Source organism: Cryptomeria japonica, chromosome 7, assembly GCF_030272615.1.
Source record: "Cryptomeria japonica chromosome 7, Sugi_1.0, whole genome shotgun sequence".
Taxonomy (NCBI): domain Eukaryota; kingdom Viridiplantae; phylum Streptophyta; class Pinopsida; order Cupressales; family Cupressaceae; genus Cryptomeria; species Cryptomeria japonica.
In genome coordinates this window covers 230,087,807-230,104,910 of record NC_081411.1, presented here as the reverse complement: position 1 = coordinate 230,104,910, position 17,104 = coordinate 230,087,807, and positions in this window count along the sequence as shown.

Below are 17,104 nucleotides of genomic sequence, written 5' to 3'. Positions count from 1 at the left end.
TTTACCCTCAATTTCTTCTATTTTTCACCTGCATTACTAACTTCTTCTCTTCTACCACCCTGCTAATTTTCATTCTTTTTTGAGAGATCGCCTGATTTTTCAAAAAAATTCGGCACATCTCTCGAGGGGGCATACCACCCATTAAATTTATATTTTATGGGACATATTCTTCACACCTATTTTTCTTTCTTTGAAACGACGTGATAAACTGCACCGTCTCAAAGAGGGGCAAATGTAGTCACATAAATATGTTCAGTTTAATTATATGAATATTTGCTATTTATTTGATTAAAAATCCACTAGCCATCAGTTAATTAAATTAATATTTAATTAATTCATCTCCAAACATTCTTCTATTAATTAAATAAATTATTCAATTTATTTTAATTAATTCATTAAATCAAATTCCAATCAATTAAATGAATAAAATCTATTTATTTAATTAAATCACCCTATTCCTCTTTTAAATAAATTAAATTAAACATTTATTTAAATTATTATCCCCCCCCCCACTTGCATTTTCCTACAAATGCAACTTGCACACATTTATTGAAATAAATTAATTTATTTTAAATAAAATCCTATTTTCCCTCACCCACCAAATCCACTTGCATTCCTAAAACCCCCTTCTAGATTCTTCTAAACCCTTCCTAATTAACTTAATCCACCTCCTAATTATTGTCACATTCCTGAGCAACTTGGAGTCACTTCTCAAAGACTTCAGAGTCTTTGAAAAGCATTAAATGCTTTGTGTGTTCAACAATTTAACCTCCAAAGTCTTCCAAGACCATTAATGGCTCTTACATAACCATTTATGGTTATTTCAACTTGCACTCATGTGTCTCCTCAAGCATTTAATGCTTTGACCATGTTTATCCCTTTTGCCTTTGCACAAGAGTTTATCCATTGGATAAAAGCTTTATTCTTTCAATAAAAAATTTATTCACTCAACCTAACCTTGACCTTAACTCCCAAAGTCATGTCAAGCATTTAATGCTTATTCCTTTTCCTCTCAACCTATCTCACATTGACACTCGTCATCCTGGGATTGGGTTGAAAGCCCTCACATGGATCTCAAATCATTCAATCTTGACCCTTGTTGAAATTATTCAATCTCAACCATCCATTGCTCCATTTTTCCTATAAATAGAGCTCATTTCTTCATAATCCAAATCCTGAAAACATGTATGCATTTAACCTATAGGCATTTTAAGAGAGCATTTAGCATAGCAATATAATATCTTGTTATTTTGGTTAAAATCAATCATTTTTAATAGCATATAGTATTTTAGCTTTTCATTTTACATTTGGAGCAAATACTAAAATCTCAATCCTCCATAAGCATCCATAGTGCAAAAAGCTGCTGAGAGCTACACTATTTTGGAACTTGGAGAGGAGAGGAACAAAGGAGAAGGAGCCAAGAGCATGTTAGGAGGCATTTGGAGATGCCTCATCATATTTGCTTCCTTAGTTAAATATTCTTTCATGTTCTTAGCATCTCTTTTGATATGCTTGCTTAGATTAGTTTTTGGTTAAATAACACTAACGATTTCTTGTGTCTTGTGTTGTTTGTCATTTGCTAACCTTGTCCATTTTGCAGAGCATTAGTAATGATAGAAATTAAGGTGGCTATTTTTTAATAAAACAAATTTGTGCAATGTATAATGACACGACTGGTTTTTGGCTTAATGTGTGGACAACTCAGAGGGGACAGCTTAGAGACTATGACATGGTCCAAGGTGGTAGGTGGGTTGGGGTCCTAGCTTTACTATTTCTACACTCATAGGTTTTATTCAAATGTAAAAGTATGTATGAGATTCAATAATAATATTATGGGTCACAATATCAAGATATTAATTAGGTAGTTGATTCGAGAGCAAGTGGAATGCGTTTGCATATCACCAATTAAAAGAGGTGGTGGGATATAATGTTCCACTAAGTAGAGGTCCATGTATGTTTCATGTCTTGACAACAAAATCAAAATGGGTGTAATGTCTATAGAGATTGTAAAAATAACATAGAAAATTTGTACACTAGATGAGTACAATAGTCCGTTTGAATATTAAATACAACATTGTGTAAAAGTCTTCTTCGAAGAAGATATTATAATACTTTTGTATATTCTATCTTTTCAAAATCAATATATATCTAATATGTTTATATGCTCAAATTATCTCCATTATTTTGTTATTTTCTTTAGAAAATTTCTTATTTCTAGATGCATAATAACATTTTTAAGAATTGATATGAAATCAAGTCCTTCGAAAGTATGGGCCACATTGTAAATATCTTATTAAAGTGAAAAAGTGATGGGATTCCGTACTTGCAAATAGTCTGTATGCATATTTGAAGTTGATATTACCTCTTTTCCTACAATGCGAACTAGATATTATGAATATTTGCATATTTTTAGAAAAAGGAGGTGATATGAATGAATAATTGAATGATGAACAAAGTTCTCATTTATCTAAGGCAACTTGTTCATCACCCTTATCTGTTCATGATGTCTTCCACATCATATCGATATCCAATTCGCCCTATTTCGATGTGGATGACTTCTATTCAAATGAGATTGAAAATATTTACCTAACCGATCGTTTTGGAATCTTGAATACACCATAAAATTAAGTGTTTACATTTTTTTTTTTCTGCTACATAATTGAAGCATTAAGAGAGCCTTCATATTGCAATGTTTTCCTTTCTTTTTAATGCTTCTTCTACACTGCAGTGTTGGAAGTCAAGTTGAAATTTAGTGCTTGTTATACATGTGTGCTTTAGAGTCGAAGTATCTTTTAACGCTTTTTGCATATGGAAGGAATCTTTAGTTGTAATATTCTCTGACGAATCTAATAATGGATGTTTTCAGCTCTAAATCTTAATTTTGAGATTTGTTGCATACAATTTTTCAATATTTCCCAAGATTGTTTTGGTATGTCGTCAAAAAAATATTACATTAAGTAATGAAGTTTAAATAGAATTTGTCAGTCAATTTGATATCTTTCACTATCTAAAATTTAATATTTGAAAAATGACAACGGTCTAAATAAATTTGTACACTGTCCATCTTTGAAACCGCGTAGAAAACACTGTGGTGTGTTATCCATAGAATCCATTTTCTCTTGTATTCTCTCCACCCTTCCCTTTTTGTTTCTTTTCCAATGACATGGTAATAGAAAAGTTGTGTGTTTGATTGAAGATGTCTTATTTTAGACACCCTTACAAAATACTTTATTCATGTGGCATCATATTTGACCATATGAACTTGAAAACAATTTTAGACATAATATTTTGAGAAGTTTTTCAAGTGCAAAATTAAGATACACATACTAATCCCTCCCTGTCCCTTAATAGATGGCAGTCACATGAAAATTTCTACAGACAATATTAATTGTACTTATTACCATGGTGGTCACATGAATTCATATAGATAATATTAAAAGTATTAGTTATCTTGGTGGTCAGATGAATTCTAACAATACTTATGGGCTAAGGTATTGAGGAGCCTACATACCTATGGTTTCTCCCCGGATCTCTGTTCGATTATTGTTTCTTTATAACAAATAAAATATTGTGTCTGGCAATTATACCAGTATACATTTTCCAAACTTGCTTTAGGTAAATAATGTAAGTTTTATATCGCAGGGAGCACTGACTGATGCCTCAAGAAACTCTTTTAATGGAGTGTATTTGGAATTGAGAGAGATCTTTGACAAAATACGTTGTGCAAAATACGTTGTGGAACATTATTGGGATGAGGCAGAGCTGCATATATGTATTTTACATTTTAGTACAATTAATAATTCAGTATTAGAGAAAAAAACTAAAGAATTCCGAAGGTGAATGAGACTGAAAACTTACTCTTTGACAGTTTAATTATCTCATATTCTCCGACAGTGATATAACCTCATTTTGGCTACTAATGCTCCCTGGTGGCCTATAAATCACTGACTTGTTTAATGCTCTTGAGTACTTTGCTACCATAATAGTAAAAGTTGCAACATGATCCTGTAAATTGAAGACTGCTACATAGCATTCAAATTTAATGTTAGTACTATTTTTCTCTACAAAAATATACCTATATAATATAATGTTGATATCTTATTGTTTTTTTCTATTATTGATCTATGGTTCCTTTTATATCTGCTAGTGACCATCGTCATAAATGATAGCTTCCTCTAAGTGTGGTTTGTGCCAAGGTTGAACAAGATAATCACAAAATAGGACCAAAAATAATACCTAGTTTTACTTACCAAAAGCATTTAAAATTCTGTGTGTTTAGTATTTTTAGAAATAATTTAAAAACTAAACAAATAGGCAACATCTTTGTCCACTACATTCTATACTTGTAGTCATTTCTCTTTAATGTCAACTAGGGTCATCTAATTTTTATTATGTTTAGCAAACCTAATGATAATGATACAAATTAAGGTGACTATATTTTAATGAAACAAATTTGTGCAATGTGAAATGACACCACTGGTTTTTGGCTGAACGTGTTGACAACTCAGAGGGGTCAATGTCATATGGATAGATGGGAGACTATGACATGGTCAAAGTTGGTAGGTGCGGTGGAGTCCCAGTTTTACTGTTTCTACACCCATAGGTTTTATTCAAATGTAAAAGTGTGTATAAGCTACAATAATGATATCATGGGTCACAATATCAAGATATTAGTTAGGTGGTTGATTCGAGAACAAGTGGAATGTGTTTGCACATCACAAATTAAAAGAGGTGGTGGGATATAATGGTCCACTTATTAGAGGGCCATGTATGTTTCATGTCTTCACAACAACATCAAAATGGTTGAAACGTCTATAGAGATTGTGAAAATAACATAGAAATTTTGTACACTAGAGGAGTACAATAGTCCATTTCAAGATTAAATACAACATTGTGTAAAGCTCTTCTTTAAATAAGATATTATAATCCTTTTGTATATCCAATCTTTTCAACATCAATATAAATCTAACATGTTTATATGCTCACATTATCTCCATTATTTTGTATTTTTCTTTAGAAAATTTCTTATATTTTTATACATAACAACCTTTCCACGAACCAATATGAGATCAAGGCCTTTGAAAGTATGGGCCACATTGTAAATATTTCATTAATATGAAAAGTAATGGGGATCCCTACTTACAAATAGTCTGTATGCATATTTGAAGTTGATATTACCTCTTTTACTACAACTCGAATTAGATATTATGAATATTTGCATATTTGTAGAAAAATATTTTGATATGAATGAATAATTGTATGATGAAGAAAGTTCTCATCTATCTAAGGCAAGTTGTTCATCACCCTTATCTGTTCATGACGTCTTCCACATCCTATTGATATTAAATTCGCCCTATTTCAATGCGGATGACTTCTATTCAAATGAGATTGAAAATGTTTACCTAACCCAGTGCATTGGAATCTTGAATACATCGTAAAATCAAGTGTTTACATATTTTCTTCTTCTGCAATGCAATTTAAGCATTAAGAGAGCCTTCATATTGCAATGTTTTTCTTTCTTTTTAATGCTTCTTGTACACTGCAATGTTGCAAGCCAAGGTGAAATTCAGTGCTTGTTATACATGTGTGCTTTAAAGTCGGAGTACTTTTTAATTCTTTTTGTATTTTCAAAGAATATTTTGTTGTAATATTCTCCAACAAATATAATAATGGATGTTTTCAGCTCTAAATCTTACTTTTGAGATTTGTTACATACAATTTTCAATCTTTCACGAGATTGTTTTTGTATGCCGTCAAAAAAATAAAACATTAAGTAATGAAGAATAAATAGAATTTAATGTTTGAAAATGACAATAGCCTAAATAAATTTGTATGCTTTCCATCTTTGAAACCACGTAGAAAACAATGTAGTGTTTTATCCATAGAATGTGTTTTCTCTTGTATTCTCTCCACCCTTCCATTTTTGTTTCTTTTCCCATGAAATGGTAACAAAAAAGCTATGTGCGTGATTTAAGTTTTTTGATTTTAGACACCCTTACAAAATAGTTTATTGATGTGGCATCATATTTGACCATATGCACTTGAAAACAATTTTAGATGTAGATTTTGAGAATGAAAACTTAGGATGCACATATACTAATCCCCCTCCCTTAATAGATGGCAGTCACGTGAAAATGTCTATAGAAAATATAAAATGTACTTATTAGCATGGTGGTCGCATGAATTCATATAGACAATATAAAAAGTACATATTAGCCTTGTCGTCACATGAATTCTGACAATATTTGTTGGCTAAGATCTCGAGGATCCTACATACCTATGGTTTGTCCCTGGATCTCTATTTGATTCTTGCTTCTTTATAATAGATAAAATATCATGTCTGGCAATTATATACCTTTTGTAGGACCATCGCCATAAATGACAGCTTCCTCTAGGTTGGGTTTTCGCTAAGGTTGAACAAGATGATCAAAGAATAGGCTCCAAAATAGTTGGTAGAAATAAAGGAATGAGGAATCCTTACTTTTTGAATAGCCTTATTGATTGTATTTTTATTATCACATATCCTCTAAAATAGAGGAACACCTTTCACACTGCCTACATTGTCGCCAAACTCTAATGGGAGAAATTTTAAATCTCACACATTAAGAAACATATTAAGTCTAGAGGATGTTAGTCAATTTTGAGTGTTAAATAATTTAAAGCTTAGAAGTGTATTCTTACTATGACAACATGCATTAAGCAACTTATTAAGCCTAGAAAATGTCAGTTAGTTTTGAATATTTAAAGCTTTTAAACCTAGAATTTGTAATGGAGGAAATTTGCTACCTCAAGGATGATGGATCCTTGAGAACATACTATCCCTCTGATACCTCCATGAATTCGATCTAAGATGAGACATGGGATTAAAAAATTGGTGGGACCAACTCAAGTGTATTTGAGCTTAATTGTTATAGACATGTCCCTTTGGTCTTGTCATAAGCCCCCTTTAAATATGGCTTCTTTTATAGACATCCCTTTGGTGTTGTGATAAGGTCCCTTAAAAGATATATGATGTTTTATGGTTTGCAAATAGTGTTTTCATTACAAGCACCTAATGACATGCTTGCAATGGGATGACAAATATATTTTTAATAGGGACCCATAGGGTCCCATCCACACCTCTTTTCCTTGCATTTGCATTCATTTGATAGTCACCCGGATTTAAACAGTTTCCTTCATGTTTGGGAATCTAGTTACATTTACTTCTAATAAGATTAGTTCTGAGTTGATTGGTTGAATACAGTCTTTATTAGTCAACCAAACATCTAACCTATTCCCTTCTCTATATGTGTGAACAACCTCACAAGAGTCAAGTAGCTCACGGTTGTCCAAAGCCTTTTGAATTATGTGGGAAAACTTGTTGGTGGTGTCTTCCCTTATCTTACATGCACTAATGATGGTTAGGGAATCACGCTCAGTGATGAGTATCTTAATGCCTAATTCTTTAGTTAGCATGATACCTCTTAGGAGAGCCAATGGTTCTACAAAATTATTTTTTCTAGGGGGCGGACTCATTGTGATTGCTTTCCTAATGCAGCCTTAATGGTCTCTAATTAGATAGCCACATCTTGATTGTGTTGGGTTACCACATGATTATTCATCCAAGATTAGCTTGAATGAGTCACTAGGAGGCAGGATCCAAGAGATTTTGGATCGATCCTTATTTTGAGCTCCATGACCCATTGAAGCATCTCTATAAGAGACTTTAAGATCTTCCCAACACTTGACTACCCAGGTATCCCAGTCTAAAAATGGAGAATCTATAATCTTACTATTTAGTGTGCCTAGTTTTACTTACCAAAAGCATTTAAAATTCTATGTATTTAGTATTTTTTAGAAATAATAAAAAAACTAAAGAAATAGGCAACATCTTTGTCCACTACATTTGACTTGTAGTCATTGATCTTTAATATCAACTAGGGTTGTCTAATTTTTATTATGTTCAACAAACCTAATGGTAATGATAACAATTAAGGTGGCTATTTTTTAATAAAACAAATTTGTGCATTGTGTAATGACACGACTCATTTTTGGTTGAATGTGTGGACAACTTAGAGGGGTCAATACCATATGGATAGATGGGAGACTATGACATGGTCCAAGGTGGTAGGTAGGGTGGGGCCCTAGTTATACTATTTCTACACTCATAGGTTTCATTCAAATGTAAAAGTATGTATGAGCTACAACAATAATATTATGTGTCACAATATCAAAATATTAATTACGTGGTTGATTCGAGAGAAAGTGGAATGTGTTTGCACATCACCAATTAAAAGAGGTCATGGGATATATTGGTCCACTAAGTAGGGGGCCATGTATGTTTCATGTCTTCACAACAACATCAAAATGGGTGCAATTTCTATTGAGATTGTAAAAATAACATTGAAATTTTGTACACTAGAGTACAATAGTCCATTTCAAGATTAAATACAACATCATGTAAAACTCTTCTTTGAAGAAGATATTTTAATACTTTTGTATATTCTATCTTTTCAAAATCAATATAGATCTAACATGTTTATATGCTCAAATTATCTGCATTATTTTGTTATTTTCTTTAGAAATTTTCTTATTTCTAGATACATAATAACATTTCTGAGAATCAATATGACATCAATTTGTTTTAAAGTATGGGAAACATTGTAAATATTTGATTAAAGTGAAAAAGTGATGGAGATCTATAGTCTGTATGCATATTTGAAGATGAAATTACCTCTTTTCCTACAGGTCGAATTATATATTATGAATATTTGCATATTTGTAGAACACGATGCTGATATGAATGAATAATTGAATGATGAACAAAGTTCTCATCTATCTAAGGCAACTTGTTTGTCACCCTTATTTGTTCATGATTTCTTCCTCATCCTATTGATATCCAATTTTCCCTATTTTGATGTGGATGACTTCTATTCAAACGAAATTGAAAATATTTACCTAACCCACCGCTTTGGAGTCTTGAATACATCATAGAATTAAGTCTTTACATATTTTCTTCTTTTGTTCTGGAATTTAAGAGTTAAGAGATCCTTCATATTACAATATTTTCCTTTCTTTTTAACGCTTCTTCTACACTGCAGTTCTGGAAGTCAAGGCAAAATTGAGTGCTTGTGGTATAGGTGTTCTTTAGAGTCAGAGTACCTTTTAATGCTTGTTGTATATGGAAGGAATCTTTAGTTGTAATGTTCTCCAACAAATCTATTAATTCATGTTTTTACCTCTACATCTTACTTTTGAGATTTGTTGCATAAAATTTTCAATCTTTCATGAGATTATTTTGGTATGACTTTATTAGTTAAATTGATATCTTTCACTATCCAAACTTAAATGTTTAAAAATGACAACGGCCTAAATAAATCTGTATGATGTCCATCTTTGAAACCACAGAGAAAATAGTGTGGTGTTTTATCCATAGAATCTCTTTTCTCTTGTATTCTCTCCACCCTTCCATTTTTGTTTCGTTTTCCCTGGCATGGTAATAGACAAGCTTTGTGTGTGATATAAGCTCTTAATTTTAGACACCCATACAAAATATCTTATTAATGTGGTATCATATTTGACCATATGCACTTGAAAACAATTTTAGACATAAGATTTTGAGAAGTTTTTCAAGTGCAAAATTAAGATGTGCACATACTAATCCCCCACCCTTAATAGATGGCAGTCATATGAAAATTTCTACAGACAATAAGATAATATACTTATTAGCATGGTGGTCACATGAATTCATATAGACAAAATAAAATGAACTTATTAGTTGGGTGGTGACATGAATTATGACAATACTTGTGGGCTAAGGTCTCGAGGAGCCTACATACCTATGGTTTCTCCCTAGATCCTTGTTTGATTCTTGCTTCTTTATAATAGATAAAATATTGTGTCTGGCAATTATACCAGTATACTTTCCCAAACTTCCTTTAGGAAAAGGATGTAAGTTTTATATCGTGGGGAGCACTGATTGATGCCTCAAGAAACTCTTGTACTGGAGTGTATTTGTAATCGGGATAGAGCTTTGAAACCTCAACCTCTTCTTCTCCTAATTCATAGTTGGTCTAGTCACCTTTCATAAATACATTATGCAAAACATAAACAAGAACATTATTAAGATGAGGCAAAGTTCCATATATGTGTTTTACATTTTAGTATGATTAATGATTGAGTATGAGAAAAAAAAACTTAAAGAATTCGGAAGGTGAATGAAAAAATTACTCTTTGACAATTTGATTAGCTCAAATTCTGATACAAAAACTCTCTTCAAAGTGGTTCTTGTTTTTTTCTCCCATAGCGATACAACCTCACTCTGGCTAATAATGCTCCCTGGTGACCTATAAATCACTAACTTTTTTAATGTTCTTGAGTCATTTGCTACCATAATAGTAAAAGCTACAACATCATCCTGTAATTTGAAAACTGCTACACAATATTCAAGTTTAATGTCACTACTATTTTTCTCTACCAAAATATACCTATTCATTAGATGAACCATAACTTCATCACTAACATTGAATCTCCAAAACTCTATTTCTATTATACCTTTGTCTTGTATTGAAACTTCATATTACTAATGTGCTTTGTTATTTCTTCACGCAAATTCTTCATGTGTTCTACAAATTCCACAGTATTCGCACTACTCTTAAATTCTCTCTTCTTTGTCTTCCTCAACTCAAAATTATTCCTCAAACTACTCCTATATACAATATAGAATGGGGATTTACCAATACTCCTATTGAATTATTCTCAAGGATTTTCTTCCCAAGGAAAAATTAAATCCCATCCCTTGGATGATAACCAACCAACGATCTTATCACATTTCCCAAACTCATATTTTGAATCTTTATTTTCCCAACAATTTGTAGATGGTGCATATAATTTAACTTCAAAACAGTCTTAAATTTATTCAATAAGGTCCTCTAGAAGTTCCTAAAAAGATTGATATTTCTATTTTAAATGATACTCTTTTAGCTCGACCATGTACTATTACCACATCCCTGAAGAATAACTTTGCAATATGAACAACATCATTAGTCTTCAGACATGTAATGAAATGTTTCATCTTAAAAAAATTGCCAACCATCACAAATAACTAGTCATGTCCCCTTTTTTTTCCATGGCAAATAGAAAACAAAATTTATACTAATATCTTCTTATGGCCTCTTTATCATAGGTAATGGCTGATATTTAACCCAGTGTTTTGACATACACTTTTAGCAATCTAACATTATCTAGAAATTTTCACAAACCTCTTCATAAGTTGTTGTAATTGTGGCTAGTAATAATATTCACTAACAAGAGAAATGTCTCATCTTGAGAAAAGTGTCCACTGAATCCTCCGCTATGCTTCTATTTGATTAGGCCTTCTCTTATAGAACCCATTAGAATGCACAATAATAATCCTCTAAAAAATATCCAATATTGGATTAAATAATCCAACCATTATCTCCTATCCAAAGTAATAGGTTCCAATAAATCTCTCGAAGCAAGCTATCTGACAATCTACAAAGTTTAGATCTTCAAGATGAAAACCCTAGAGTTCATCAAACCTAGAAACCCCTATCTTCAACCATATCAAAAAAATCCATATGTACTTAAGGCATCTACATCTTTATTTTACCTTCCACCCCTATGATTTAAAAAAGGATCTTTTCAAAAAATCAACGCATTTTAAGTTCCTATTGTCATATGAAATTGTGACCTTTTGGATTGGATCCAACATTATAATCACACAATGGAAAAGACCATGTGAAGTGTGGGACCTTTTGCAAGGGAGTATAATCTCTAGAGAAGTTCATCTTCCATTTTGATCCATGTGAATGTTTTGAACCAAAGTAACACTTTAAAATTATATTAAAAACCTATTCTAACAACCTATAGGAGGAAAAGGGAGAACAAAACATGCAAAAATTAAAGGGAGACGATACAAAAAGATGATAAGATATATCTCTTTCCCTACACTAAAATGAAATAATTAATTAATCAAAATAAAATTAAAATTAACAATCTTTAGTTGTGTTGACCCTCAAGCACAACTATGGAGGTTAGGGTTTATGAACATTGAGAGAGAAGATGGTTTTCCATAGCCAACATTCACAAATGAATTTAACACAACATACAAGTAAGAAAGGAAATGAAACATATACATAGCATTAAGGTAAGAATGTATGCACAACATGCACATGTCAAGAAAAGGAAAGAATTATGACCACTTCATTTGAAGGCTTAGGGTCAAACTTACAATTGCAAGAAATGAAAGAGAATTACAAGTGTACAAAAGAAATGCATAACAAAGAGAAGGAGAGATAGGGTCAAAACGAGGAGAATGATTAGTTGAATTACAAATGGATCAAACCATTACAAGTGAGGCTTAACCACCTATAAATTAAAATATCATCCTTGAAGGAAAATCAATGTGAAAGATGAGAAATCCTAGTTGAACACCAAATTGTGTGTGTTGAGGACATGAAGGTAGTTAAATTAGGCTATGAAAGAATTCTCAAAGCCCTCAAAATGCCTTTATTGGCAATATTTATTATTTGTTTTCATTGATGTCAACACTCTGCTCTAGTCGGATATTGTCCCGGTTGGATGCTGCTACCTCGGTTGGACCTATCGTGGTTTGTCTTAGTTTTAGCTGATTCTGATTCGGTATGATTAGATCATTGGATTCAGTTATGGATGGTTATTCAGGTTGTTTATATGCTTCACATTCATTTGGTTCATGATTTGGTGCTCTGAAAGCTATCACTTATGTTTTGGTTTACCGTTGATATTTTCGAGTACTAGTTGGCTTTACCGGTTGGTGATATTCGATGGATTGGTTAAGTGATTTTGATGTAGATTACATAATTGGTTCCTAACATGCTGAAGGTTTCTACTGGTTGGTGAAATGTGTGGCTTTAGATTGGTTGGCGTGATCATTTGGTGGTCCTATTTGGATCTAGTTGGTTATTTTGTGTTATTTACGTTGAGGGTTTCTACTGGTTGGTGAAATGTGTGGATATTGGTCTTATCATGATTTATGGAAGATATAATTATTTGAGAAATTGAATTAGGTCCATTCTATGTAATGTAAATCATAATATTGGTCTAGTGGTATCGTGTGATTTAATTTTTATAATTATGGGTTTATGGGTTTAGGGTTTAGCTGACCTTGTTATCAAGGTTGATAATCTATATTTATAGGTGACTTATTCATGTAATTTGGATAATGGTATGGTGTGGGATATTGGTATGATTATGTCTGCATTATCAGAGAGAGTTTTATGTGTGAACAAGGTCATATCATTTAGTGAAGGATTTGGTATTGCAGGGTAGACATCTATGCTAAACTAGAACTATATCAAGCATTAGAAGATGCTACTCTCACAATTCATTTTCTCCAAATTGTACTTCGATGATTATGTAAGTTAGTGAGACTTCCCTTTTGTGATGAGCAATGAGCTCTAGGCGGTTGTCCTGATTGCAAGTGCAATGCCCATTGTAATTATTTCACATACTATTGCAGAAGTATTATCTAACTATGGGTAGGGTTTTCCACCGTATTTTTTCCCTTTACTAGGTTTTTCACATCAAAAATATTGGTGTTGTGTGTTTTTTACTTTCATGCTTTATCTCTCACTATGTTCTTTATATTGTGCTTCAGTAAATGGTTTATAAACTGCATTAATTGTTCTACTTGTGGAAAACTAATTCACCCCCCTCTCATTTTTCCTTCGGTATCACAACTATCTAACAATTGGTATCAGAGTTGTCTAACAATTGGTATTAGAGCAAGGTCCTCTTTGCAGAATATTAACTGCTTGAGGAGATCAGATGGCATCAACTTGTACATTTAATCCCTATTAGAAGGAGAGTCCCAGATTTGATGGTACAAACTAGAAATTATGGAAGGAGCGAATGAATATTCATCTGAGATGTCATGGAGCTGATGTTATAATGAGGATTCGATTATTATTGAGAGGAGGGGTGAATAAGTAATAACACAAATCTACAACACTTCAGAAAATTGTACTGGTAACTACTCAAACAATTTGAAATAACGTCATAATTTGAAATAATTGATGAATCTATCATATTCATATACAGAAACATACAAAGAAATCACAAGAAAAATGTACTGTGTTCACATGAATATAAATACCATCTACACAACATGCACAAAAATTTCAAAGCATAAGACAAATGTAAACAGATTAGAAACTTACTCTCTGAGAGATTGATCATGTCAGATTCTGACAAGAAAACTCTCTTAAAAGTGGTCCTTGTTTTCTTCACCCACAGGGATACAAGCTCACTCTGGCTAATTTTGTTCCCACAGGGATACAAGATCACTATGTAAAGAAATGACTTAACTTTTTCCCTTTTATCACCATTAACCCTAATTTTCCCCTATCATAAACGCAACCGAAGAATCTGATTGGATCACATAATCTACATATAGGTTCTACTAAACACTTGAAATTGCTTGAGTATCCATTCACAATCAAAATTCCCTGACTACAAATCTAATCCGATGTGTTTGCATGATCTTCAATGATTTGCCTACACCTAAGGCATAATGCCTTAGTTACCGAATGCAGTTCCTACTTTGGGTGTAGGACTCGATGGCTCTACTAGTTGATCTATCGGTGGAGTATCTAACTTCTTAACCCATATTCTCTCATGTTTCTTTCTAATATCTTCAAACTTTTCCTTTCCCTTCTCATATGCATTTCCATCAGCTACTAGTGGATTCTTACTTCTACAATATTTAGCAATATGTCCAATATTGTTGCATGCATAACAGATAATATTGTTCTTTTGAATTGCATTGTTATACCCCTAATTTCCTTGATTTCCTTTTGAAATACATTGGTTATCTATATGTCCAAATTTACTACATGCATGACATCTGATATTTTCAAGACTAGTGAGTGATGGATTTTTTTGATTATTCCTATTTCTGCATTGACTTGCTATATGACCATAATTATTGCAAATAAAGCATGTGCCATTGAATTTTTGAGAATTAGGTTGTCTTACCAGTGATTTCTCGTTTCGGTTATTGGCATGATTCTTCTTCTGACAGGCTGACTGATCTTGTAGTACAATACCTGAGCTTTATCCTACTTCATATCCAAGACCTCTCTTGTCATTAGAATCTCTCTGGCTCTTCAAGAGTTCATCAAGCCTTGCACGGATAGCTTTGAACTTGTCTTTGTACTCATTTTCAGTGGCCAATTGATCTCGCATGATTATGATCTGTCTCTCAAGTTGTTGTTCATTATTCTGGGACTAAATCAACTCAAGTTTCAACTTGTCATTCTCATTTGTCAATCTATTGCATCCTTAGATTTTTCCTTCAATGTTGTAGCTAGGTTTTCTTCATTCTTCTTTCTATCTTTAATTTCCTTGCACATTCTCATAGTTAGGGCTTGCATCTCATTCTTCAAGGTAGTATTCCCCTAAGAGATTTTCTTACACAGATCTTTTAAGGCATCTTCCTCATCACTACTATGATTTTGCAGTTGATCATAGAGTTCCTTCCTCTTGGCTTAAATATCTAATAAATTTCCTTGTAATGAAATGATGTGTTCTCTAACTTGCATTAGTTCATTCTTCAGTTTATTGTTTTCTACCTGCTCATTATCAAGATCCTCAATAGCTAGTTGAAGTTGTTGTTGCAAACCTATTTCCATTGATTCTAAGTTTCGGATCTTCCTCAATTTGTTAGACTTCTTCCGAGGAAATAGGCTCTAAAACCAATTGTTGGAATCCAAGAACACTAAGAGGGGGGGGTGAATCAGTGTTCTACCAGTAAATGAATTTTTGAACTTATTTCTTATGAACCGGTTAACAAAAAATAATATTAAAGTGCATAAACCAAACAACAGATAGAGAAGAAACATAATAACACCAATATTTATAAGTGGAAACCCCTCTAAAGGGAAAAACCATGGTGGGGCTGATACCCACAATATCTATATACTTGATTAAGTTATACAAATATTACATAGAGGGGATTGCACATGCAATCAGGTTCACCACCTAGAACTCATTTCTCAATAGAAGTCTCACTGACTTATGCAACATTACAAAATGATTTCATACAAAAATGAACTTATAAAGTGCATCTGACCATGTTGGATAAGTTTTGGTTTAAGCTCTGTCAACCTCCTCTGAACAGGTTTTTTGATACTCTGTTCTGCTCTTTTCTGCTATCGGTTGAAACTGCGCACAAAAGCTTCCACTTGCTAACTAAATTGCATACCATCAAAATCTCACTAATTCTGATTGAAAGTTGCATAACCAATAACATCAAATTCACCGCTAAGTGTTCTCCATTAAATACCCTTTATCTTTTCACCATGTCGGCCTCAATGAAAAAAATAAACTCGTCGGCTGCTAGATCATGAAGAATGATATGCATTATCCCTATGACCATAATTAATGTCGGCCTTGACATGCTACCATAAATTTAATACGTGATTTACTGGGGTCACAAAATGCCTTAATTTGGTCCTATACTTAATTGGGTCCTATACTTAACTGGGTCTTATACTTAACCGAGTCCCAAATACACATTACCAGTACCAAGACTAATCGATTAACAAGAATAAAGCAAAGTGTGCACGTATATCAGCTATGTATAGTGTATATTGCTTCTCCCAATCTATGCAAAATGATAAGACAATGAAACCGGATGAGAAATATCAAAACCCAAAGATGAGTTGCCATCAATGACAACCCTAAATGCTATTCACCTTATCGGATGAGTGTCAATTGCCAACAGTATATAGGGATTGCACTTAAGACCATGTTTTCCAATGTGATCTTTCTTGCTAAAGTAGTCCATTTTAATTTTAAGGAGAATATATTTTTTAATATTTGAGAGAACACCTCTATTAGAATTTTTTCTTTGCAAAATCTAAGAATAAAGGAAATCCAAAGTATTTACAAGGGAGGCATGACATGAGAGAATTGTAAATGAGGACACTCTATATTTTATTATAGTAGAAACATTTTGAGTGAAAATCAAAGGATTTACTAAACCACATCCTCTTATTTTTGTTCTCATCTTCATTTATATACTTAAATCTTCAATTAAATTCATAAATTTAGTCCGTTG